Raw genomic sequence first — 26854 nt, forward strand, 5'->3', positions numbered from 1 at the left:
TGCATAAAACCATATGATTTGATCACCTCATCAAAGCGTATATTCCAACTCTGAGATGCTTGCACCAGTCCATAGATGGATAAATGGAGCTTGCACACTTTGTTAGCACCTTTAGGATGGACAAAACCTTCTGGTTGCATCATATACAACTCTTCTTTAAGAAACCCATTAAGGAATGCAGTTTTGACGTCCATTTGCCAGATTTCATAATTATAAAATGCGGCAATTGCTAACATGATTCAGACTGACTTAAGCATCGATGTGGGTGAGAAGGTCTCATCGTAGTCAACCCCTTGAACTTTTCAAAAACCTTTTGCGACAAGTCGATCTTTGTAGATGGTGACATTACCATCAACGTCTGTCTTCCTCTTGAAGATCCATTTATTCTCTATGGTTTGCCGATCAATGGGCAAGTCCACCAAAGTCCATAATTTGTTCTCATACATGGATCCTATGTCAGATTTCATGGCCTCAAGCCATTTATCGAAATCCGTGCTCATCATAGCTTCTTCATAGTTCGAAGGTTCGCCGTTGTCTAAGAACATGACTTCCAGGAGGGGATTACCGTATCACTCTGGTGCGGTACGTGTTCTGGTCGACCTTCGAGGTTTAGTAGTAACTCGATCCGAAGTTTCATGATCATCATCATTAGCTTCTTCTCTAGTTGGTGTAGGCATCACGGGAACGGTTTTATCTGATGAGCTACTTTCCAATTCAAGAGAAGGTACAATTACCTCATCAAGTTCTACTTTCCTCCCAATCACTTCTTTTGAAAGAAACTTCTTGTCTAGAAAGGATCCATTCTTAGCAACAACGGTCTTGCCTTCCGATCTGTGGTAGAAGGTGTACCCAATAGTTTCTTTAGGGTATCCTATGAAGGTGCACCTCTCTGATTTGGGTTCGAGCTTATCAGGTTGAAGCCTTTTGACATAAGTGTCGCAACCCCAAATTTTAAGAAATGACAGCTTTGGTTTCTTGCCAAACCATAGTTCATACGGTGTCGTCTCAACGTATTTAGACGGTGCCCTATTTAACGTGAATGCAGCTATCTCTAATGGATAACCCCAAAATGATAAAGGCAAATCGGTAAGAGACATCATAGAACGTACCATATCCAATAGAGTATGGTTACGACGTTCAAACACACCATTACATTGTGGTGTTCCAGACGACGTGAGTTGTGAAACTATTCCACATTTTTTTAAATGAAGGTCAAACTCGTAACTCAATATTCGCCTCCGTGATCAGATCATAGAAACTTTATTTTCTTGTTATGATGATTCTCTACTTCACTCTAAAATTCTTTGAACTTTTCAAATGTTTCAGACTTGTGTTTCATCAAGTAGATATACCCATACCTACTCAAATCATCTGTGAAGGTGAGAAAATAACGATACCCACCGAGTGCTTCAATACTCATCGGACAGCATACATCGGTATGTATTATTTCTAGTGAGTCATTAGCTTGCTCCATTATTCCGGAGAACGAGGTTTTAGTCATCTTGCCCATGAGGCATGGTTCGCAAGTATCAAATGATTCATAATCAAGTGTTTCCAAAAGTCCATCAGCATGGAGTTACGGCAGTGCCACAAGTATGTTGCACTATCAGTATAAACTTTGCATCTTTTGGCATCAATATTATGAATATGTGTATCACTATGATCGAGATTCAATAAACCATTTAAATTGGGTGTACGACCATAGAAGGTTTTATTCATGTAAACAGAACAACAATTATTCTCTAACTTAAAGGAATAACCGTATTGCAATAAACACGATCTAATCTTGTTCATGCTCAACGCAAACACCAAATAACATTTATTTAGGTTCAACACTAATCCCAAAAGTAGAGGGAGTGTGTGATGCTGATCATATCAATCTTGGAACCACTTCCAACACACATCGTCACCTCGCCCTTAACTAGTATATGTTTATTCTGCAACTCATGTTTCGAGTTACTAATCTTAGCAACTTAACCAATACCAAATACCCAGGGGCTACTGCGAGCACTAGTAAGGAACACATCAATAACGTGTTTATCAAATATACCTTTGTTCACTTTGTCATCCTTCTTATCCGCCAAATATTTGGGGCAGTTCCGCTTCCAGTGACCATTTCCTTTGCAGTAGAAGCACTCAGTTTCTGGCTTGGGTCTAGCTTTGGGTTTCTTCTCGGGAGTGGCAACTTGCTTGCCTTTCTTATTGAAGTTCCTTTCTTTCCCTTGCCCTTTTTCTTGAAACTAGTGGTCTTGTTAACCATCAACACTTGATGCTCCTTTTTGATTTCTACCTTTTCCGATTTCAGTATCACGAAGAGCTCGAGAATTGTTTTCGTCATCCCTTGCATATTATAGTTCATCACGAAGTTCTGGTAGCTTGGCGATAGCGACTAGAGAACTCTGTCAATCACTATCTTATCTGGAAGATTAACTCCCACTTGATTCAAGTGACTGTAGTACCCATACATTTTGAGCATATGCTCACAATCTGAGTTCTCATCCATCTTGTAGGCAAAGTACTTGTCTGATGTCGGAGTAAATGACCACGGGTAGCCTAACCGGCTCCCTTTGGCCTTCAGAAAAAACAATGGGCCAATCGGACCTCGAAGCACCTGAGACGCGGGGTCGCCTTCCTCCGGCCGGCTGTCCCCTAGGCCGGCTGGCCGAAGGCGGCCCGACCATAAAACAACCCTTGGAGGACGCCACGATCGGGCCGACTCCAAGGGGCCGGCCCATGAAGGACCGACTCCAAGAAGCCGGCCCATGAAGGACCGACTCCCAGAAGGCGGCCCACGAAGGGCCGACTCCAAGAAGCAAGCGGCCGAGCGTTGCATCCTAAAGACCATCTCCCATAACGGTGACGGGGCGGGGTCTGGCTACAGCGAACCCTACCACCCTCGAATCCTGGTGTATGCATGGCTACACTAGGCCGTACGGGGCAGCCATCCCCCGTCCGACGTGGCACTGTTGCCATGCGAACCATGATGCCATCCACGACGGGTTGCCAGTACGGCCCGCGGGCCCCTTCGATCAGAGAGACATCCGAAGGCGGCCCGGTCTCCCCCAGCCGGCCCAAGGCCGGGCCGGCTTCCGATAGCCGGCTTGCTCCCCCCTCGGGGCGCGCACACCATTAAGAAGATAAGACACGGTAAGGCTACAGTGGGAGCCCGCAAGGCGGCGGCACTGTAGCCATGTTTACCACAACAAAGCCTTCGTCATCAGAGGCGAGGCAACAGTAACCAGCCCCCGACAAGATCCCCCAAGCGGCGGGACCGGCCTGTCGACCAACGGGCTGACAGCCGGCGGGACCCACCAGTCGACGGGCCCCAGAAGCCGGCAGAGAAGGCGGCGGTTGTAGACACTGACTGCCAGGGCCCGCACCTAGCCGAATTACCATTGTACCCCCAGGGGGTAGGCCTATATAAACCCCCCGGGACACCCATGCAAAGGGTGGAACACAGAGAGTTTTAGACACTACCATCGGGAGAGGAGAGAGCTAGCCTTGCCCTTCTTCCTCCTACCACTGAACAGCTCAAGGAGCATCTTGTAGCTACTTGTTGATCTAGTGATCATGCGGAGACCCCGCAGAGCAGCAGTAGGGGTGTTATCTCCATGGAGAGCCCCGAAGCTGGGTAAGATTCGCCGGCGTGCATGTCTTCGCCTCATCCCGCTTCCAAGCACCGGCGATGTCTTACTGGCTCCCACAATGATAATCCATCCATTGGCATATGTCGCACCTACCACCCGACATTTGGCGCCCACCGTGAGGCCAGGTGCACCGTCGTCCGGAGACCTGCTCTGGACGGGAACCCTCTTCCTCCCCCGCGAGCGTAGCCAGCCCGGCACACCCGATGGCGCTTGCCCCGACATGCTGCAAAGCGTCGATGACGCCTGCACGGCAAGCTGCCTCGCCGATCTCCTTGGCGAGGTTTGCATCTCCGACGAGCCCGCATCCGACGCGGGCACCGGCTGCCTCGAGAGCCACCTTGTCAGCCTCCTCGACCAACTCCACGTCTCCGGCGAGCCTACCGCGGACTTGGAGTCGGTCGGCTCAACCGACCAGATACTTGTCGACTCTGACACGGCGTCGCTCGACGCTTTCCCCACCGACGTGATCGTTTTCGACGACCCTCTCCCGCGAGCTGACAGTGGCGGCTACACCGTCACCGAGTTGCTTGTCATCAGCCACGGAGGCGCTTCCGGCGAGAACACCCACGACGCCCTGCAAGCGGTGCTGCAGGACTTGTCCGTCCCCATCCCGACTGACGCTGACGCCGAGGCGCTGGAGGCTCGCCGCCTTGCCCTCGTCACGGAGGGCCAGAAGATAAACACCATGAGGCGCCTCACAGAAGCCCACCAGCGCGAGGTCGATCGAGCCGCCTTCGGCACGCCGCCTCCAGAAGGGCCAAGCCGAGTCGGCGCCATCAAGAAACACGGCGCGGCCATCGCCAACATGCTGGGTGCGGACCGCCCGGTCTACGCCACACCCCTCGAGAATCTACGTGCCGCCCAGTCGATCGTTGACGAGCTCAACGGACTGGGGGCCGACGAGCTCCCCTACATGTCCAGACGCATCCAGCAGCTGATTGACGCGGCCGCAGCGCAGCACGAAGCTGGCGTCCGAGCTAGAAGCCCCCCTCGCCGAGAACACGGCGCGACGTCGCGTACGCCTACTGCGGGTGGCGCCTGTGCGAGACAAGAGAAGGAGCCGACTGCTAGCCGCAGCCGGACATGAATCACCATCGAGCGCGACGCGGAAGGCCGTCCCCGAGGCGTGGAGAGACGAGGCGAGTTGCCCCCTCCGCCACCTCGCGGGGAGAGATATCCCACCCCGCCGCCTATCGAGCATCCGGCTCTCAGCGGCCGACTTGGTCGCCGCGAAGGAGTCGGCGAGAACGATGCCCGCCATCGGATCGACCGCCTTGCACGATCCCTGGCCCTAGAAGAAGATGATGATGTCGGCCCGCCTTGTTTCGGCCCCCGCATCCGCGACGATCCCTTTCCCAAGGGGTTCTCGCTCCCAAGAGACACGCCCAAGTATAACGGCTCTGTGAAGCCGGAGGACTGGTTGATCGACTACTCCACCGCGGTTCGCATAGCAAACGGCAACCGGCGCGTTGCCGTGAAGTATGTCCCCCTGATGCTCCAAGGCACGACACGCACCTGGCTCAACAGCCTCAAGCCTTACAGCATCAACAACTGGCTCGACTTCACGGAAGCCTTCATCCGCAACTTCACCAGCACCTACAAGAGGGCTCCCAAGCCCCGACAGCTCTCCTTGTGCGTACAAGGACCCAACGAGTTGACTCGTGACTACCTCACATGTTGGGCCGAGCTCCGAAACTCCTGCGAAGGGGTGCACGAGGTTCAGGCGATCGAGTACTTCACGGCCGGGTGCCGAGAGGGCACCCTCCTCAAGCACCAACTCCTCTGCGACGAGCCGACTACCCTCGATGAGCTGCTGATCATCACGGACATATACGCCACAGCCGACTCCTCCATGAAGACCGAGCTCAGAGTCGACGCTTTTGGGAAAGTGCTTGCGCCGGCTCCCAAGACGCTGGCCGGAGAGTCCACCCGGTGCCCATACCAGAACGACAACAAGCACAAGGCCCCGATGCCGCCTTCCACTAGTCGGCAGGTGGCTACGGTCGAAGAAGAGCAGCCTGAGGTACGGCCGGCTCCCAAGAAACAGAAGGGCGGCAGGCCGGATTGGCAGCCGGCTTTCTCCTACAAGCAAACTCTCGACGCCCCCTGCAAGTTCCACAGCGGCGCAAAGCCGTCCAACCATACAACCCGGAAGTGCCATTGGCTCACCCGAATCTCCAAGGGCGAGGGGCTGTTGCCGCCTCCGCCTGCGGGCCAGCCGCCTCCTGCCCCCCAGCAGCCGGCCGCTCGGCCAGCAGTCGGAGCTGTCCACGACGAGTTCCCTGACGAGCATGCCGCCTACATCGTCTTCACGAGCCAACCCGACGATCAGCGAAGTCAGCGCCGACAGCACCAGGAAGTCAACGCGGTCGCCTCCAATAACCCTGAGTTTATGCACTGGTCGGAGAAGCCCATCAACTGGAGCCGGGATGACCACCCAGAGGTGATGCCGTCTCCTGGCTCCTATGCCCTTGTTCTGAATGCTACCCTAGCGACGGAAAGGCGCGCCGCTCGTTTCTCCCACGTGCTGATAGACGGCGGGAGCAGTATCAACATACTGTACCGAGACACAATGGAGAAGCTCAACATCAAGCCGAAGCAACTCATGCCTAGCCGGATTGTGTTCCATGGCATCGTACCCGGCCTGTCCTGCTCTCCGATCGGCAAGATCAAGATGGATGTCCTCTTTGGAGACAAGGATCATTTCCGCCGAGAGGCAATATGGTTCGAGGTAGTGGATTTGGAGAGCCCGTACCACGCATTGCTTGGCCGACCAGCGTTGGCCAAGTTTATGGCTGTGCCCCACTATGCCTACCTCAAGATGAAGATGCCGAGTTCCAAGGGCATTATCACCATAGCCGGAGACTACAAGAAGTCTTCTGAGTGTGCAGTAGCCAGTAGTCGGCTGGCCGAGTCCCTCGTGATTGCCGAAGAAAAGAAGATGCTGGAGCAAGTTGTGGCCTTGGCTGGCAAGCAGCCGACTTTGTCTCCTGACCCCAAAGAATGTGAAGCTCAAGGTTCTTTCCAGCCGGCCAAGGAGACAAAGAAGATACCCCTGGACCAGGAGCACCCAGAGAGGCACACTGTCATAGGCACAGGCCTTATCAGCAAATAGGAAGGCGAGCTCGTCGATTTCCTCCGTGAGAATCGAGACGTCTTTGCATGGTCTCCCAAAGACATGCCGGGTGTCCCGACGGATTTCGCCGAGCACAAGCTACACGTCCGATCTGACGCGAAGCCGGTCAGGCAGCCCTTGCGCCGCCTGTCAAAAGAGAAGAGAAGAGTAGTCGGAGAAGAGATAGCCCGGCTTCTTGCAGCCGGCTTCATTATGGAAGTGTTCTTTCCAGAATGGCTTGCCAACCCGGTCCTCGTACTGAAGAAGAACAAGCAGTGGCGCATGTGCATCGATTACACCAGCCTCAACAAAGCCTGCCCCAAAGATCCATTCGCCCTGCCAAGGATTGACCAAGTGATAGACTCCACAGCCGGATGCGAGCTGTTGAGTTTCTTGGATGCCTATTCTGGCTACCACCAGATAAAGTTGAACCCGGCTGATCGCCTGAAGACCGCCTTCATCACCCCATTCGGAGCTTTCTGTTACCTGACTATGACATTCGGCTTGAGAAATGCCGGTGCCACTTTTCAGCGTTGCATGCAGAAATGCCTCCTCAAGCAATTCGGCAGAAATGCCCACGTCTATGTAGACGATGTTGTGGTGAAGACGGAGAAACGCGGCACCCTGCTGGAAGACCTCAAGGAAACCTTTGAGAACTTGCGCCGGTTTCAGATCAAGCTCAACCCGGAGAAATGTGTGTTCGGAGTACCAGCCGGCCAGCTTCTAGGCTTTCTGGTCTCCGAACGCGGCATCGAGTGCAACCCAGTGAAGATCAAGGCCATAGAGAGAATGAAGGTCCCTACCAAGCTGCGAGACGTCCAAAAGTTCACCGGATGCCTGGCATCTTTGAACCGCTTCATGAGCCGGCTCGGCGAGAAGGCTCTCCCCCTCTACCGGCTTATGAAGAAGTCCGCTCACTTTGAGTGGAATGACCAGGCGGATCAAGCTTTCCACGAGTTGAAGAAGATGCTGTCCACGCCGCCTGTCTTGGCGGCCCCAACTAAGAAGGAGCCCATGCTCCTCTACATCGCCGCCACCAGCCAGGTGGTCAGCACAGTCATTGTGGTTCAGCGCCCAGAAGAAGGCCGAGCTCAGCTAGTCCAGAGGCTGGTGTATTATTTGAGAGAAGTATTATCCACCTCAAAACAGAACTACCCGCACTATCAGAAAATGTGCTATGGTGTGTACTTCACCTCCAAGAAACTCAAGCCCTACTTTCAAGAGCATCCCATCACGGTCGTATGCACTGTCCCGCTTGCCGAGATCATAGGCAGCCGGGATGCATCCGGCCGAGTGGCGAAATGGGCCATTGCACTGGCTCCGTACACAATTTACTATCAGCCCCGCACCGCCATCAAGTCTCAAGCACTGGCCGACTTCCTCATCGACTGGGCCGAGACCCAGTACCTGCCGTCGGCCCCAGACTCCACTCATTGGCGGATGCATTTTGACGGATCCAAGATGCGCACCATCTTGGGAGTCGGCATCGTCCTCACCTCTCCCAAAGGCGACAAACTCAGATACACATTGCAAATCCACTTTGCTGCCTCCAACAATGTGGCCGAGTACGAGGCACTCATACACGGGCTCCGGCTAGCCAAGGAACTCGGCATCCGCCGGATCCTGTGTTATGGCGACTCGGATTTAGTGGTTCAGCAATCATCCGGCGACTGGGATGCCAAGGACGCAAACATGGCGAGCTACCGTTTCCTTGTCCAGCAGCTCAGCGGATATTTCGAGGGGTGTGAGTTCCTTCACGTGCCACGAGCCGGTAATGAGCAAGCAGATGCCCTGGCACGAATAGGCTCCTCCAAACAAGCTATACCAACCGGCGTCGCCCTCCAACGCCTCTTCAAGCCATCTGTTAAGCCGTCTCCGGAATCCAGTTCCATCTTCGTGCCGCCTAACCCCGACGCAGTCGGATCCGACTTCGGGGACTAGGCAGGCAGCCCGGGGACTTCGGCAGCCGGCTCGGGGACTTCTATAGTCGAACCCGGCCCGGGGACTGCCACAGTCGAACCTGCCCCGGGGACTGCAGTGGCATAGCAGGCGGAGGCCGACTCCAACTCCTCAAACCCAGCCCGCCCACCCTGGTTACAGTAGCCGTCTTGGCAGTCGAAGAAATCACAGCTCCATCATGGGCTCAGCCCATCCTCCGGTTTCTGGTGAATGGAGAACTACCGACTGACGAGATCTCGGCCAGACAAGTCCAACACCGAGCCGGAGCCTACACAATAATGAATCAAGAGCTAGTTAGGCGTAGTGCTACCGGAGTCTTCCAGCGCTGCGTCGAGCAAGAGAAGGGCATATCAATCCTCGAAGACATCCACCAAGGCGAATGCGGTCACCATGCCGCCTCCGGGGCGCTCGTCGCAAAGGCCTTCCGCCATGGATTCTTCTGGCCGACTGCATTAGAGGATGCCAAGGAACTAGTCAAACACTGCAAAGGATGCCAAGTCTTCGGCTACAAGCAACACCTGCCGGCTTCTGCACTCAAGACCATCCCCATCACTTGGCGCTTTGCCGTCTGGGGAATGGACATGGTTGGACCATTCAATACGGCGCGCGGCAGCATGACACATCTGCTTGTCGCCGTAGACAAATTTACCAAGTGGATTGAAGCAAAGCCGATCAAGAAGCTGAATGGCCTGACTGCCGTGACATTCGTTGCCGACATTACAACCCGGTACGGCGTACCACACAACATCATCATCGACAATGGCACAAATTTCGCCAAGGGAGCATTGGCACGTTTCTGCGCGACACAAGGCATCCGACTGGACTTAGCGTCCGTTGCCCACCCGCAGTCAAACGGCCAAGTCGAGCGAGCAAACGGCCTCATCCTCTCCGGCATCAAGACTTGGCTGGTCGTGCCACTGGAATGTTCGGCCGGCTGCTGGCTCGACGAGCTACCGGTCGTCCTCTGGAGTCTGCGCACTACTCCAAACAAGTCGACCGGCTTCACCCCCTTCTTCCTTGTATATGGTGTTGAGGCTGTCATCCCAACTGACATCGAGTTCGACTCACCTCGAGTCACCATGTACACGGAGGCGGAGGCCAAGGAAGCAAGAGAAGACGGCGTCGACTTGCTGGAAGAAAGCCGACTGTTAGCCCTCAGTCGGTCCGCCATCTACCAGCAAGGGCTACACCGTTACCACAGTCGGAGGAGAAAGCCAAGGACCTTCCAAGAGGGAGACCTTGTGCTCCGGCTGATACAGCGAACAGCCAGCCAGCACAAGTTCTCGGCCCCTGGGAAGGCCCCTTCGTCATCAGCCGGGCTCTGGGAAACGACTCCTATTACCTAATCGACGCGCAGAAGCCAAAGGCACGCAAGAGAGACGACTCCGGCAAAGAGTCGGACCGCCCATGGAACGCCAATCTTCTTCGAAGATTTTACAGTTGAAATGCAGTATGTATCACGCTACCTTTTGTACTAAGTATGAGACAACGGGCCCCCGAGGAGTTCTCGGGGACTGCCCTATTTTATCTATGTATGCCGGGTATCACTCCCATGGTTACCCTGTTGGGGAATGTAGTAATTTCAAAAATTATCCTACGCACACGCAAGATCATGGTGATGCATAGCAACGAGAGGGGAGAGTGTTGTCTATGTACCCTCGTAGACCGAAGCGGAAGCATTGACGCAACGTAGAGGAAGTAGTCGTACGTCTTCCCGGTCCAACCGATCCAAGCACCGTTACTCCGGCACCTCCGAGTTCTTGACACACGTACAGCTCGATGACGCACCCCGAACTCCGATCCAGCAGAGGTACGGGGAGGAGTTTTGTCAGCACGACGGTGTGGTGACGATCTTGATGTTCAACTGTCGCAGGGCTTCGCCTAAGCACCGCTACAATATGACCGAGGTGTAATATCGTGGAGGGGGGCACCGCACACGGCTAAGGAACGATCACGATGATCAACTTGTGTGTCTATGGGGTGCCCCCCGCCCCTGTATATAAAGGAGGGAGGGAGGAGGGGGCCAGCCTAAGGGGGAGGCGCGCCCTAGGAGGGGGAAACCTACTCCAAGTAGGTTTCCCCCTTCTTTTCCTAATCCAAGAAGGAGGGGGAAGGAAGGAGTAGGAGAGGGGGAAGGCAAGGGGGGCGCCGCCGCCCCTTCCTTGTCCTATTCGGACTCAAGGGGAGGGGGTGCACCACTTGTCCTGGCCGGCCCCTCTCTTTCTCCAATAGGGCCCATCAAGGCCCATTACTTCCCGGGGGGGTTCCGGTAACCCTCCGGTACTCCGGTTTTTCTCCGAAAACTCCCGGAACCATTCCGGTGTCCGAATATAGTCATCCAATATATCAATCTTTATGTCTCAACCATTTCGAGACTCCTCGTCATGTTCGTGATCACATCCGGGACTCCGAACAACCTTCGGTACATCAAAATACATAAACTCATAATGAAACTGTCATCGAAACCTTAAGCGTGCGGACCCTACGGTTCGAGAACAATGTAGACATGACCGAGACACGTCTCCGGCCAATAACCAATAGCGGGACCTGGATGCCCATATTGGTTCCTACATATTCTACGAAGATCTTTATCGGTCAGACCGCATAACAACATACGTTGTTCCCTTTGTGATCGGTATGTTACTTGCCCGAGATTCGATCGTCGGTATCCAATACCTAGTTCAATCTCGTTACCGGCAAGTCTCTTTACTCGTTCCGTAATACATCATCTCGCAACTAACTCATTAGTTGCAATGCTTGCAAGGCTTATGTGATGTGCATTACCGAGAGGGCCCAGATATACCTCTCCGACAATCGGAGTGACAAATCCTAATCTCGAAATACGCCAACCCAACAAGTACCTTTGGAGACACCTGTAGAGCACCTTTATAATCACCCAGTTACGTTGTGACGTTTGGTAGCACACAAAGTGTTCCTCCGGTAAACGGGAGTTGCATAATCTCATAGTCATAGGAACATGTATAAGTCATGAAGAAAGCAATAGCGACATACTAAACGATCGGGTGCTAAGCTAACTGAATGGGTCATGTCAATCAGATCATTCATCTAATGATGTGATCCCGTTAATCAAATAACAACTCTTTGTCCATTGTCAGGAAACATAACCATCTTTGATTAACAAGCTAGTCAAGTAGAGGCATACTAGTGACACTCTGTTTGTCTATATATTCACACATGTATTATGTTTCCGGTTAATACAATTCGAGCACGAATAATAAACATTTATCATGATATAAGGAAATAAATAATAACTTTATTATTGCCTCTAGGGCATATTTCCTTCAGTCTTCCACTTGCACTAGAGTCAATAATCTAGATCACATCACCATGTGATTAACATCGATAGTTCACATCATCATGTGATTAACACCCATAGTTCACATCGCCATGTGACCAACACCCAAAGGGTTTACTAGATTCAGTAATCTAGTTCACATCGCTATGTGATTAACACCCAAAGAGTACTAAGGTGTGATCATGTTTTGCTTGTGAGAGAATCTTAGTCAACGGGTCTTTCACATTCAGAACCGTTATGTATTTTGCAATTTTCTATGTCTACAATGCTCTGCACGGAGCTACTCTAGCTAATTGCTCCCACTTTCAATATGTATCTAGATCAAGACTTAGAGTCATCTAGATTGGTGTCAAAACTTGCATCGACGTAACCCTTTACGACGAACCTTTTGTTACTTCCATAATCGAGAAACATATCCTTATTCCACTAAGGATAATTTTGACTGCTGTCCAGTGATCTACTCCTAGATCACTATTGTACTCCCTTGCCAAACTCAGTGCAGGGTATACAATAGATCTGGTACACAACATGGCATACTTTATAGAACCTATGGCCAAGGCATAGGGAATGACTTTCATTCTCTTTCTATCTTCTGCCGTGGTCGGGTTTTGAGTCTTACTCAATTTCATACCTTGTAACACATGCAAGAACTCTTTCTTTGGCTGTTCCATTTTGAACTACTTCAAAATCTTGTCAAGGTATGTACTCATTGAAAAACTTATCAAGCGTCTTGATCTATCTCTATAGATCTTGATGCTCAATATGTAAGCAGCTTCACTGAGGTCTTTCTTTGAAAACTCCTTTCAAACACTCCTTTATTCTTTGCAGAATAATTCTACATTATTTCCGATCTACAATATGTCATTCACATATACTTATCAGAAATGTTGTAGTGCTCCCACTCACTTTCTAGTAAATACAGGCTTCACTGCAAGTCTGTATGAACTATATGCTTTGATCAACTTATCAAAGCGTATATTCCAACTCTGAGATGCTTGCACCAGTCCATAGATGGATCGCTGGAGCTTGCACATTTTGTTAGCACCTTTAGGATTGACAAAACCTTTTGGTTGCATCATATACAACTCTTCTTTAATAAACCCATTAAGAAATGCAGTTTTGACATCCTTTTGCCAGATTTCAAAAAATGTGGCAATTGCTAACATGATTCGGACAGACTTTTAAGCATCGATACGAGTGAGAAAATCTCATTGTATTCAACATCTTGAACTTTGTCAAAAACCTTTTTCGACAAGTCTAGCTTTGTAGATAGTAACACTACTATCAGCGTCTGTCTTCCTCTTGAAGATCCATTTATTTTCTATGGCTTGCCGATCATCGGGCAACTCCACCAAAGTCCACACTTTGTTCTCATACATGGATCTCATCTCAGATTTCATGGCCTCAAGCCATTTCGCGGAATCTGGGCTCATCATCGCTTCCTCATAGTTCGTAGGTTTGTCATGGTCAAGTAACACGACCTCCAGAACAGGATTACCGTACCACTCTGGTGCGGATCTCACTCTGTTTTACCTACGAGGTTCGGTAGTAACTTGATCTGAAGTTACATGATCATCATCATTAGCTTCCTCACTAATTGGTATAGTAGTCACAAGAACAGATTTCTGTGATTAACTACTTTCCAATAAGGGAACAGGTACAGTTACCTCATCAAGTTCTACTTTCCTCCCACTCACTTCTTTCGAGAGAAACTCCTTCTCTAGAAAGGATCCATTTATTAGCAACGAATATTTTTCCTTCGGATCTGTGATAGAAGGTGTACCCAACAATTTCCTTTGGGTATTCTATGAAGACGCACTTCTCCGATTTGGGTTTGAGCTTATCAGGATGAAACTTTTTTCACATAAGCATCGCAGCCCCAAACTTTAAGAAACGACAACTTTGGTTTCTTGCTAAACCACAGTTCATATAGTGTCGTCTCAACGGATTTAGATGGTGCCCTATTTAACGTGAATGCAGTTGTCTCTAATGCATGATCCCAAAACGATATTGGTAAATCGGTAAGAAACATCATAGATTGTACTATATCCAATAAAGTACGGTTATGACGTTCGGACACACCATTATGATGTGGTGTTCCAGGTGGCATGAATTTGTGAAACTATTCCACATTGTTTTAATTGAAGACCAAACTCGTAACTCAAATATTTGTCTCCGCGATCAGATCGTAGAAACTTTATTTTTCTTGTTACGATGATTTTTCCACTTCACTCAGAAATTCTTTGAACCTTTCAATTATTTCAGACTTATGTTTCATCAAGTAGATATACCCATATCTGCTCAAATCATCTTGTGAAGGTCAGAAAATAACGATACTTGCCACGAGCATGAACACTCATTGGATCGCATACATCGGTATGTATTATTTACAATAAGTCAGTAGCTTGTTCCATTGTTCCGGAGAACGGAGTTTTAGTCATCTTGCCCAAAAGGCACGGTTCGCAAGCATCAAATGATTCATAACCAAGTGATTCCAAAAATCCATCTTTATGGAGTTTCTTCATGCGCTTTACACCGATATGACCCAAACGGCAGTGCCACAAATAAGTTGTACTATCATTATTAACTTTGCATCTTTTGGCATCAATATTATGAATATGTGTATCATCACGATCGAGATCCAACAAACTATTTTCATTGGGTGTATAACCATTTGAAGGTTTTATTCATGTAAACAGAACAACAATTATTCTCTGACTTTAAATGAATAACCGTATTGCAATAAACATGATCAAATCATATTCATGCTCAACGCAAACGCCAAATAACATTTATTTAGGTTTAACACTAATCCCGAAAGTATAGGGAGTGTGTGATGATGATCATATCAATCTTGGAATTACTTCCAACACTCATCGTCACTTCCCCTTCAACTAGTCTCTGTTTATTCTGTAACTCCTGCTTCGAGTTACTAATCTTAGCAACCGAACAAGTATCAAATACTCAGGGGCTACTATAAACACTAGTAAAGCACACATCAATAACCTGTATATCAAATATACTCTTGTTCACTTTGCCATCCTTCTTATCCACCAAATATTCAGGGCATTTCCGCTTCCAGTGACCATTTCCTTTGCAGTAGAAGCACTTAGTCTCAGGCTTAGGTCCAGACTTGGGCTTCTTCACTTGAGCAGCAACTTGCTTGCCGTTCTTTTTGAAGTTCCCTTCTATCCATTTGCCCTTTTCTTGAAACTAGTGGTCTTGCTAACCATCAACACTTGATGTTCTTTCTTGATTTCTACCTTCATTGATTTCATCATCATGAAAAACTCGGGAATCATTTTCATCATCCCTTGCATACTATAGTTCATCACGAAGTTCTACTAACTTGGTGATGGTGACTAGAGAATTCTGTCAATCACTATCTTATCTGGAAGATTAACTCCCACTTGATTCAAGCGATTGTAGTACCCAGACAATCTGAGCACATGCTCACTATTTGAGTGATTCTCCTCCATCTTTTAGCTTTAGAACTTGTTGGAGACTTCATATCTCTCAACTCGGGTATTTGCTGGAAATATTAACTTCAACTCCTGGAACATCTCATATGGTCCATGACGTTCAAAACGTCTTTGAAGTCCCGATTCTAAGCCGTTTAAGCATGGTGCACTAAACTATCAAGTAGTCATCCTTTTGAGCTAGCCAAACGTTCATAACGTCTGCATCTGCTCCTGCAATAGGTTTGTCACCTAGCGGTGCATTAAGGACATAATTCTTCTGTGCAGCATTGAGGATAAACCTCAGATCACGGATCCAATCCGCATCATTGCTACTAACATCTTTCAACACAATTTTCTCTAGGAACATATCAAAATAAACATATGAAAGCAACAACGCAAGCTATTGATCTTACAACATAATTTGCAAAATACTACCAGGACTAAGTTCATGATAAATTTAAGTTCAATTAATCATATTACTTAAGAACTCCCACTTAGACAGACATCTCTCTAGTCATCTAAGTGATCACGTGATCCAAATCAACTAAACCATAACCGATCATCACGTGAGATGGAGTAGTTTTCAATGGTGAACATCACTATGTTGATCATATCTACTATATGATTCACGCTCGACCTTTCGGTCTCCGTGCTCCGAGGCCATATCTGCATATGCTAGGCTCGTCAAGTTTAACCTGAGTATTCCGCATGTGCAAAACTGGCTTGCACCCGTTGTAGATGGACGTAGAGCTTATCAACCCGATCATCACGTGGTGTCTGGGCACGACGAACTTTGGCAACGGTGCATACTCAGGGAGAACACTTCTTGATAATTAGTGAGAGATCATCTTAAAATGCTACCGTCAATCAAAGCAAGAATAAGATGTATAATAGATAAACATCATATGCAATCAAAATATGTGACATGATATGGCCATGATCATCTTGCGCCTTTGATCTCCATGTCCAAAGTACTGTCATGATCTCTATCGTCACCGGCACGACACCATGATCTTCATCATCTTGATCTATATCAATGTGTCATCACATGGTTGTCTCACCAACTATTGCTCTTGCAACTATTGCTATCGTATAGCGATAAAGTAAAGCAATCATTTGGCACTTGCATCTTATGCAACAAAGAGACATCCATAGGGCTTCTGCCAGTTGCCGATAACTTCAACAAAACATGATCATCTCATACAACAACTTATATCTTATCACGTCTTGACCATATCACATCACAACATGCCCTGCAAAAACAAGTTAGACGTCCTCTACTTTGTTGTTGCAAATTTTACGTGGCTGCTACGGGCTGAGCAAGAACCGTTCTTACCTACGCATCAAAACCACAACGATAGTTTGTCAAGTTGATGCTGTTTTAACCTTCGCAAGGACCGGGCGTAGCCACACTCGGTTCAACTAAAGTTGGAGAAACTGACACCCGCTAGCCACCTGTGTGCAAAGCACGTCGGTAGAACCAGTCTCGCGTAAGCGTACGCGTAATGTCGGTCCGGGCCGCTTCATCCAACAATACCGCCGAACCAAAGTATGACATGCTGGTAAGCAGTATGACTTATATCGCCCACAACTCACTTGTGTTCTACTCGTGCATATAACATCAACGCATAAAACCTAGGCTCGGATGCCACTGTTGGGGAACGTAGTAATTTCAAAAATTATCCTACGCACACGCAAGATCATGGTGATGCATAGCAACGAGAGGGGAGAGTGTTGTCTACGTACCCTCGTAGACCGAAGCGGAAGCGTTGACGCAACATAGAGGAAGTAGTCGTACGTCTTCCCGGTCCAACCGATCCAAGCACCGTTACTCCGGCACCTCCGAGTTCTTGACACATGTATAGCTCGATGACGCACCCCGAACTCCGATCTAGCAGAGGTACGGGGAGGAGTTTCGTCAGCACGACGGCATGGTGACGATCTTGATGTTCAACTGTCGCAGGGCTTCGCCTAAGCACCGCTACAATATGACCAAGGTGTAATATCGTGGAGGGGGGCACCGCACACGGCTAAGGAACGATCACGATGATCAACTTGTGTGTCTATGGGGTGCCCCCCGCCCCCGTATATAAAGGAGGGAGGGAGGAGGGGGCCGGCCTAAGGGGGAGGCGCGCCCTAGGAGGGGGAAACCTACTCCAAGTAGGTTTCCCCCTTCTTTTCCTAATCCAAGAAGGAGGGGGAAGGAAGGAGTAGGAGAGGGGGAAGGCAAGGGGGGCGCCGCCCCCCCTTCCTTGTCCTATTCGGACTCAAGGGGAGGGGGCGCGCCACTTGTCCTGGCCGGCCCCTCTCTTTCTCCAATAGGGCCTATCAAGGCCCATTACTTCCCGAGGGGGTTCCGGTAACCCTCCGGTACTCCGGTTTTTCTCCGAAAACTCCCGGAACCATTCCGGTGTCCGAATATAGTCATCCAATATATCAATCTTTATGTCTCAACCATTTCGAGACTCCTCGTCATGTCCGTGATCACATCCGGGACTCCGAACAACCTTCGGTACATCAAAATACATAAACTCATAATGAAACTATCATCGAAACCTTAAGCGTGCGGACCCTACGGTTCGAGAACAATGTAGACATGACCGAGACACGTCTCCGGCCAATAACCAATAGCGGGACCTGGATGCCCATATTGGTTCCTACATATTCTACGAAGATCTTTATCGGTCAGACCGCATAACAACATACGTTGTTCCCTTTGTCATCGGTATGTTACTTGCCCGAGATTCGATCGTCGGTATCCAATACCAAGTTCAATCTTATTACCGGCAAGTCTCTTTACTCGTTCCGTAATACATCATATCGCAACTAACTCATTAGTTGCAATGCTTGCAAGGCTCATGTGATGTGCATTACCGAGAGGGCCCAGAGATACCTCTCCGACAATCGGAGTGACAAATCCTGATCTCGAAATACGCCAACCCAACAAGTACCTTTGGAGACACCTGTAGAGCACCTTTATAATCACCCAGTTACGTTGTGACGTTTGGTAGCACACAAAGTGTTCCTCCAGTAAACGGGAGTTGCATAATCTCATAGTCATAGGAACATGTATAAGTCATGAAGAAAGCAATAGCGACATACTAAACGATCGGGTGCTAAGCTAACTGAATGGGTCATGTCAATCAGACCATTCATCTAATGATGTGATCCCGTTAATCAAATAACAACTCTTTGTCCATTGTCAGGAAACATAACCATCTTTGATTAACAAGCTAGTCAAGTAGAGGCATACTAGTGACACTCTGTTTGTCTATATATTCACACATGTATTATGTTTCCGGTTAATACAATTCTAGCATGAATAATAAACATTTATCATGATATAAGGAAATAAATAATAACTTTATTATTGCCTCTAGGGCATATTTCCTTCATACCATACTGCATTTACTTTCTCCGTCCGGCACCGGGTCTAACTAGTCGGCCCGGGGACTTGCCGCCTTGAGTTATGTCCGAGTTCTACCTGCAGTCAGACAAGTAATGTGCCGGCACCCAAGCCCTCTCTTGCGAGAGTCACAGCTCGAAGAATCAGCTGCCTGACTAGCAAGAGCTAAAGACGGAAAGGATGCCCACATGAAAACAGGCTAAGGACTAACGAACTTACATAACACAAGCCGGCTTCCCCCCTCGCCAACTGACTACCGAAGCAGTCGGCTGGCCGGCTTCCTTTCCTACTCTGCCAAAATCTAAGAAAGCTCGAACCTTTGCCTTCCTAGACGGACGAAATCCTTACCCGGCCACAGACTGCAGAGCAGCTGTCCGACTGGGAAGGCTGCAACCAAGGGAAGGCGGCAAAGGAAGAAAGCTAAAAGATAAAAAGCAAGTCAGAATGGAAGCTAAAAACATGCATAATAATATTTACATCAAAAAGCCTTCGAAAGGCCAACATTCAACGAAGTTTGAATACACCCCCAGTGGGTGGAATTGTGCAAAATAACAAGTTTTGTCCAAAGAGTAACTAGCAGGGAAGTAAATGATAAATCAAGCCAAGGGAGCGCCTAGAGCTTCAGGAAGAACGATGGAGACGGCGGTGTCGGCTGGAGGAGTGGCCGGCTAGCGAGTCTCGGCCTGGTCGTCGCCGGTGGCAGGCGGAGCGTTCGCGCGTGCCTTGTTGCTAGAGGCACGGTCAGGCTAAGGCTGGCCGGCTGCTCCGACATCCGGCTCAACATCTTCGTCGTCTTCCTCCTCCTCCTCCCCGCCCTCGTCGCTGGAGTCAATCTCCTCCGCCGAGTCCTCACCGTCGGCCGGGTTCAGCCCGAACCAGTCCTCCGGCTGCGCGACACCGTCCTCGTTCAGCTCAGGAGCAAAGGCGCTGGTGTCGGTGAAGTCGGCGATCGCCGAGGCACGCTGGATGATAGCCGGCCGCACCGCCTCCAGCTCCTCGTCGGCCTCCTGCCGCCAGGTGCGCAGCTGATCCAAGTTCAGCCCAGGGTACCAAGCCCGGACGAACTCTAGCGCCCGTTGAACGCCGGATCGAGCTGCTGAAGCCTTCCAGGCCTCAAGGCGGCCGACGGTACCTCCAGCCAGTCGGCAGTACGGCTGGGAGTGCAAGGAATTACCTCGCCAGGCCAAAGGGCGGCCAGCACCTGTGCCCCAGCACGCTGAAGCCGGCGGAGCATGCGGTAGGCCGGTTGGAGGCGGGCCTCGATCACCAGAAGCTGCTCCTCAAGCGACCGGTTGGCATCCGGCGCGATCTCAACCCCAGCCTGCCGTTGGGCTTCACGGTGGGCGTCGATGGCTTGGTTGGCAGCAACAGAATGACTAGGAAAGTACTCTTCACAAAGAAGAAAGAAAAAGAGCAAGTCAGGAGATAAGCTGACTTGCTAGGACAAGCAAAGAGTGAAGAGGAAGGCGGCTTACCGTCAACCAAGTCCTTGACACGGACGTAGCCTTCGCTCAGAGCTTGCCTGGCCTCGGCCCAGCCCGCCGCCTCGGTCTCGAATTCGGCTTTGAGGGCGGCCTCGCTGTCCTGGGCCGCCTTCAGGGCCGCTCGGTGGCTTTCCTCCTGGTCGGCCAGTCTCTTGGCCAGGCGGTCAAGCTCCTGAGCCAAGGCATTGAGCTCGCCCTCCTTGGTGCGAAGGGCGGTCTCGGCCACACCCAGCTGTTACCTCAGGTCGGCGTTGGCTCCTGCCAGTACGGAAAGAAAAAGTTAAGAAAGAAGTCGGCCAGAAATATCTGACCCGACTACTCAGCAGTCGGCCCGAATCTCGGGGACTACACCCAGTGGGTGCGCTGACGCGCCCCCACATGAGATGAAAGACAAAAACACTCACGCCGGCTCTCCGTAAGATCGGCGGCCCTCTTGTCTGCCTCTCAGTCCTGGGAGTTGAAGGTAGCGGCGTGGAGGTTGTGGTAATCCTGCGAACAGGACGAAGAAGCAAGTCAGAAAAACAAGTCTTCGAAGAAGTTCCAAGCCACCTGCTCAATAGCCGGCTCGGAACTCGGGGACTACACCCAGTGAGTGCGCTGACGCGCCCCCACGGAAAGAAATCAAGAACAACAGAACTCACCCGAACGACCGCCCGCGTCGCGAGAAATTCTCGGGTACATTGCTGTAGCGCGGTGGCTTGGGCCTGAAGCCGGTTGCGGACATCTTGCGCCGCCAAGTTCAGCGCGGCCGTCCCACCGCCCTGCGTCCACCCTGGCGAGCTAGCGGTGGCCGACTCCAGTTCATGCAACAACGAGCTGGAGCCGTCCGCCCTCTGCGGATCCGGCTCTGAAGCCGCCCTCGCAGCATGCCGGCGAGCCGGCGACAAGACCACAAGATCCGCCTACACAGTCGGCTGCTCAGGCGGCACCTCGGGCTGGCCGCCTTGGCCGGTCCCGGCCGACGGAGGTGGCACCACTTCTCCCTCCAGGACGACTACGTCGCCCTCCTCCCTCTCCGCCATCGGCGGGTCGCGGCTGACCTCATCCAGCGGGGGCTCTGGGACGTTAGGGGGCGCAGAACGGAGGGGGATGACGAGCCGTGGAGGCTGGCCTCGCAGGACCTCTGCCATCTTCTCCGCGGCCTCGGCCTCTGCCCGGGCCCTGGCCGCCGCGTCGGCCTGCGCCTCGGCCGACTCCGCCGTCGTCTCCAGGGCCGGCTCGGCGGCGGCTGCCCTTCTCTCCTCCGCCCGCTCTTCCCGCGCTTCCCGCACGTTCCGCTCCGTCGCCGCCTGAAGCTCGGCGCGAGGATCTATGTGACGGGAGCCCGCAGACCCTCCCGCTCCGCCGACTATGGAGGAGACGGTGGTCCACTCAAGGGAGAGCGAGGCCCTGGTTGACCAAACAGAAGACAAGACTTAGAAGAACATCAAACAAAGAAAAGAAAGAATGTTGCGTAAAGACCAGAACTTACGCCGAGACCGCCTGCGGCTGCTTTACCACTTTGTGGAAGCGGGCCACCTTCGCGGCTGCCTCGTCCCGCTTGGTTGCCGCCGCGGGCACCTTAGGCCTCTTCGGCCGACCGCCGAAGGGAGTCGGTGCCGCTCGGCGCTTCAGTACGCCACCTCGTACGGCCGGCCCGCCGGATGGGCCGGCACCTTGGGGGTCGGATGCGGGCTGGCGACATGGAGCGGGATCGGCCTCGTCATCATCGGGCCAGTCTTCGAAGCCGGCGGTGAAGCCGGAGCCGCCTGCCTCGCTGCCGCCCCCCGCGGCATCGTCGTCCAAGGCGGCCGCCCCCAAGTCGGTGTCAAGAAGGGGATTCTGGTTCAGGACAGACCGGCTGGTCAAGAGTCGGCCCGGAAAAGGACTCGGCAACAAATAAAGAAAGAAAACTTACCATAGGTGGCGGATTGGCGCGAGAGAATGGCGCCATGCCATACTGCCAGTCCGGCTTGAGCTTGCAGTTGGCGATGTAGTTCACCATGTAGGACGCCTCGTCGTGAGGCATCTCCCTAGTGCTGAGCCGGCTCGGGTCGAAGCGGCCACTCATCTGACAGATCAGATGAGGGCGGCCTTGGAGTGGAAGGACCCGGCGCTCGATGAAGGCGGCGATCAAGTCGGGCCCGGTCAGGCGGTCCGACTGGATGAGCACCCGAAGTCGGGCTCCGGCTCCGGCTCCAGCCGGCGTCAGCGACCTGGCCCGATAGGACCATGAAGCCAGCCTCCCAGCCGGCGGGCCGGCTACGTAAGCTGGCAAGTTGACATAGTCGCCGTTCGGGGCAACGTTCTTTACATAAAAGTAAGACCGTTGCCAGAGCTTCACCGACTGGATCAACGCGATAGAAGGGAAGGGGTTGTCGGCGGTGGACCTCCTCATGGCGATGAAGGCGCCGCACGGAGCCGGCACGCCCGCGACGACCGTGCCGAGCTTGGATTGAAAGAACTCCCCCCAGAGCTCGATGGTGGGGAGGACACCGAGGAAGCCTTCGGACAAAGAGACGAAGGCCGACAACAGCACCACCATGTTGGGGGTGAGGTGGTGCGGCTGGAGCTAGTAGAAGTCAAGGAACGCGCGGAAGAAGCCGCTCGCGGGAGGCCGACGTCGCGCATGCAGTGCGAGTAGAAGATCACTCGCTCGCCTTCCTCCGGCGCCGGCGAGATCTCCCTCGCTAGCGCGAGGCGGACGTGCACAAGATCCTCGCTCGGCAGCCGTAGCGTCTTGCGGAGAAACTCGATGTGGTCGTCGCGGATGGTGGAGCCATCCCAAGGGCTCGACGTTGGAGCCATGGCGACGAGCGCGATGGCGAGAAGCGCCCGACGCGAAGGCAGCAAGCCTGCGGCACGCTGGGAGGAAGAATGGACGGCGAATCGGAGCACGACGAGGAGCTACCGCAGCGAGGCAGAGGAAGAAGGAGGCTGGGCGAGGGCGAGCGTGCGAGCGACAGCTGCTCCCCCTCCCCCGCTTCTACTTATAGCCTCGCGCGACGAAGCCGAGGAGGCGAGGCATGGGGGGGCATGGGATTAACTGCACCCACTCCCCCACGCCCCGCGATTATCGCGCCTTGATGGCGAGTGGGAACCGCCGCCGGAAGACGTGCGGTTGGTTTTGGGACACAAAAGATCTGCGCATAGGCCGAGGCACGGGAGTGGCAGGCCCCGGCCTGCGACGGCATCCCGTCAAGCGCGTGGGCTAGCAGGCCCTGCCAGCCAAAAGGTGCCACGTGGAGCGCGGAAAGCGGGCGGTCAGCCCACCGCTCGACTGGCGCGCTAGCTGGTTCCCGCCTTCGAATTTTGAGGAGGCTTCACTGAGAAGGCACACGCAAGAGAGGCCGGCTCCTAGCTGCCGGCTCCTCGGGATAGGAAGCTGGCCGAGCTTCTCGATTTCCCTTCATCCGCGAAGCCCAACCAGCTTTGGGGACTACTGTCGAAGTAAATGACCACAGGTAGCCTAAACGGCTCCCTTTGGCCTTCAGAAAAAACAATGGGCCAATCGGACCTCGAAGCACCTGAGACGCGGGGCCGCCTTCCTCCGGCCGGCTGTCCCCTAGGACGGCTGGCTGAAGGCGGGCGGCCATAAAACAACCCTTGGAGGACGCCACGATCGGGCCGACTCCAAGGGGCCAGCCCATGAAGGACCGACTCCAAGAAGCCGGCCCATGAAGGACCGACTCCCAGAAGGCGGCCCACGAAGGGCCGACTCCAAGAAGCAAGCGGCCGAGCGCCGCATCCTAAAGACCATCTCCCATAACGGTGATGGGACGGGGCGTGGCGACAGCGAACCCTGCCACCCCCGAATCCCGGTGTATGCATGGCTACAGTACGCCGTACGGGGCAGCCATCCCCCGTCCGGCGTGGCACTGTTGCCATGCGAACCATGACGCCATCCACGACGGGTTGCCAGTACGGCCCGCGGGCGGCGGGCCCCTTCGGTCAGAGAGACATCCGAAGGCGGCCCGGCCTCCCCCAGCCGGCCCAAGGCCGGGCCGGCTTCCGATAGCCGGCTTGCTCCCCCCTCAGGGCGCGCGCACCATTAAGCAGATAAGACACGGTAAGGCTACAGTGGGAGCCCGCAAGGCGGCGGCACTGTAGCCATGCTTACCACAACAAAGCCTTTGTCATCAGAGGCGAGGCAACAGTAACCAGCCCCCGACAAGATCCCCCAAGCGGCGGGACCGGCCTGTCGACCAACGGGCCGACAGCCGGCGGGACCCACCAGTCGGCGGGCCCCAGAAGCCGGCGGAGAAGGCGGCGGTTGTAGACACTAACGGCTAGGGCCCGCACCCAACCGGATTACCATTATACCCCCGGGGGGTAGGCCTATATAAACCCCCCGGGACACCCATGCAAAGGGTGGAACACAGAGAGTTTTAGACACTACCATCGGGAGAGGAGAGAGCTAGCCATGCCCTTCTTCCTCCTACCACTGAACAGCTCAAGGAGCATCTTGTAGCTACTTGTTGATCTAGTGATCATGCGGAGACCCCGCAGAGCAGTAGTAGGGGTGTTATCTCCACGGAGAGCCCCGAAGCTGGGTAAGATTCGCCGGCGTGCATGTATTCGCCTCATCCCGCTTCCAGGCACCGGCGATGTCTTACTGGCTCCCACAATGATAAGCCATCCATTGGCATATGTCGCACCTACCACCCGACATCAGAGGTCTCATACCTCTCGACATGGGCATGAGTCTGAAATACCAATTTCAGCTCTTGAAAGATCTCATATGCTCTGTGGCGTTTGATACGTTTTTGAAGTCCCGGTTCTAAGCCGTAAAGCATGGCGCACTAAACTATTAAGTAGCCATCATATCGAGCTTGCCAAATGTTCATAACGTCTGCGTCTGGTCCTGCAATAGGTCTATCACCTAGCAGTGCATCAAGGACATAATTCTTCTGTGCAGCAATGACGATAATTCTTAGATCACGGACCTAGTCCGCATTATTGCTACTATCATCTTTCAACTTAGTTTTCTCTATGAACATATAAAAAATAGGGGAGCTAAATTGCGAGCTATTGATCTACAACATAGATATGCAAAAACTATTAAGACTAAGTTCATGATAAATTAATTTCAATTAATCAAATTACTAATGAACTCCCATTTAAATTAACATCCCTCAAGTCATCTAAGTGATACATGAAACAAATCAACTAACCCATGTCCGATCATCATGTGAGATGGGGTAGTCATCAATGGTGAACATCCTATGTTGATAATATCTACTATATGACTCATGTTCGACCTTTCGGTCTTTAGTGTTCCGAGGCCATGTCTATAAATGCTAGGCTCGTCAAGTTTAACCCAAGTATTCCGTGTGTGTAAATCTGGCTTACACCCGTTGTATGTGAACGCAGAGTCTATAACACCCGATCATCACGTGGTGTATTGAAACGAGGAACTGTAGCAACCGTGCATACTCAGGGAGAACACTTTTATCTTGAAATTATGAGAAGGGATCATCTAATAATGCTAGCGTCGTTCTAAGCAAAATAAGATGCTTAAAGGATAAACATCACATGCAATCAAAATATGTGACATGATATGGCCATCATTATCTTGTGCTTTTGATCTCCATCTCCAAAGCATCGTCATGATCTCCATCATCACCGGCTTGACACCTTGATCTCCATCGTTGCGTCGTGGTCGTCTCGCCAACTAGTACTTCGACAACTATTGCTAACGCATAGTGATAAAGTAAAGCAATTACATGGCGCTTGCATTTCATACAATAACGAGACAACCCTAAGGCTCCTGCAGGTTGTCGATATTACAAAACATGATCATCTCATACATCAACATATATCTCAGCACGTCTTGAGCATATCACATCACAACATGCCCTGTAAAAACAAGTTAGACGTCCTCTACTTTGTTGTTGTAAGTTTTACGTGGGTGCTACGGGCTTCTAGCAAGAACCATTCTTAAGTACGCAAAAACCACAACGGTGATTTATCAAGTTTGCTGTTTTAACCTTCTTCAATGACCGGCCATAGTCAAACTTGACACAACTAAAGTAGGAGAAACAGACACCCACCAGCAACCTTTATGCAAGACTAGTTGCATGTCTGTCGGTGGAACCAGTCTCATGTGCGTGGACATGTAAGGTTGGTCCGGGCTGCTTCATCCCACAATACCACCGAATCAAAATAAGACGTTGGTGGTAAGTAGTATGACTATCACCGCCCTGAACTCTTTGTGTTCTACTCGTGCATATCATCTACGCATAGACCTGGCTCGGATGCCACTGTTTAAAAATGTTGCATGGAAAACAAAAAAAATCCTATGCACACGCAAGATCTATCCATGGAGATGTAGATTAACTAGAGGGGAGAGTGTGTCTACGTACCCTCGTAGATCGTAAGCGGAAGCGTTTAACAACGCGGTTGATGTAGTCTAACTTCTTCGTGCTCCAACCAATCAAGTACCGAACGTACGTCACCTCTGTGTTCAGCACACGTTCAGCTCGGT

Source organism: Triticum aestivum, chromosome 6B (assembly GCF_018294505.1).
Source record: "Triticum aestivum cultivar Chinese Spring chromosome 6B, IWGSC CS RefSeq v2.1, whole genome shotgun sequence".
Classification (NCBI taxonomy): domain Eukaryota; kingdom Viridiplantae; phylum Streptophyta; class Magnoliopsida; order Poales; family Poaceae; genus Triticum; species Triticum aestivum.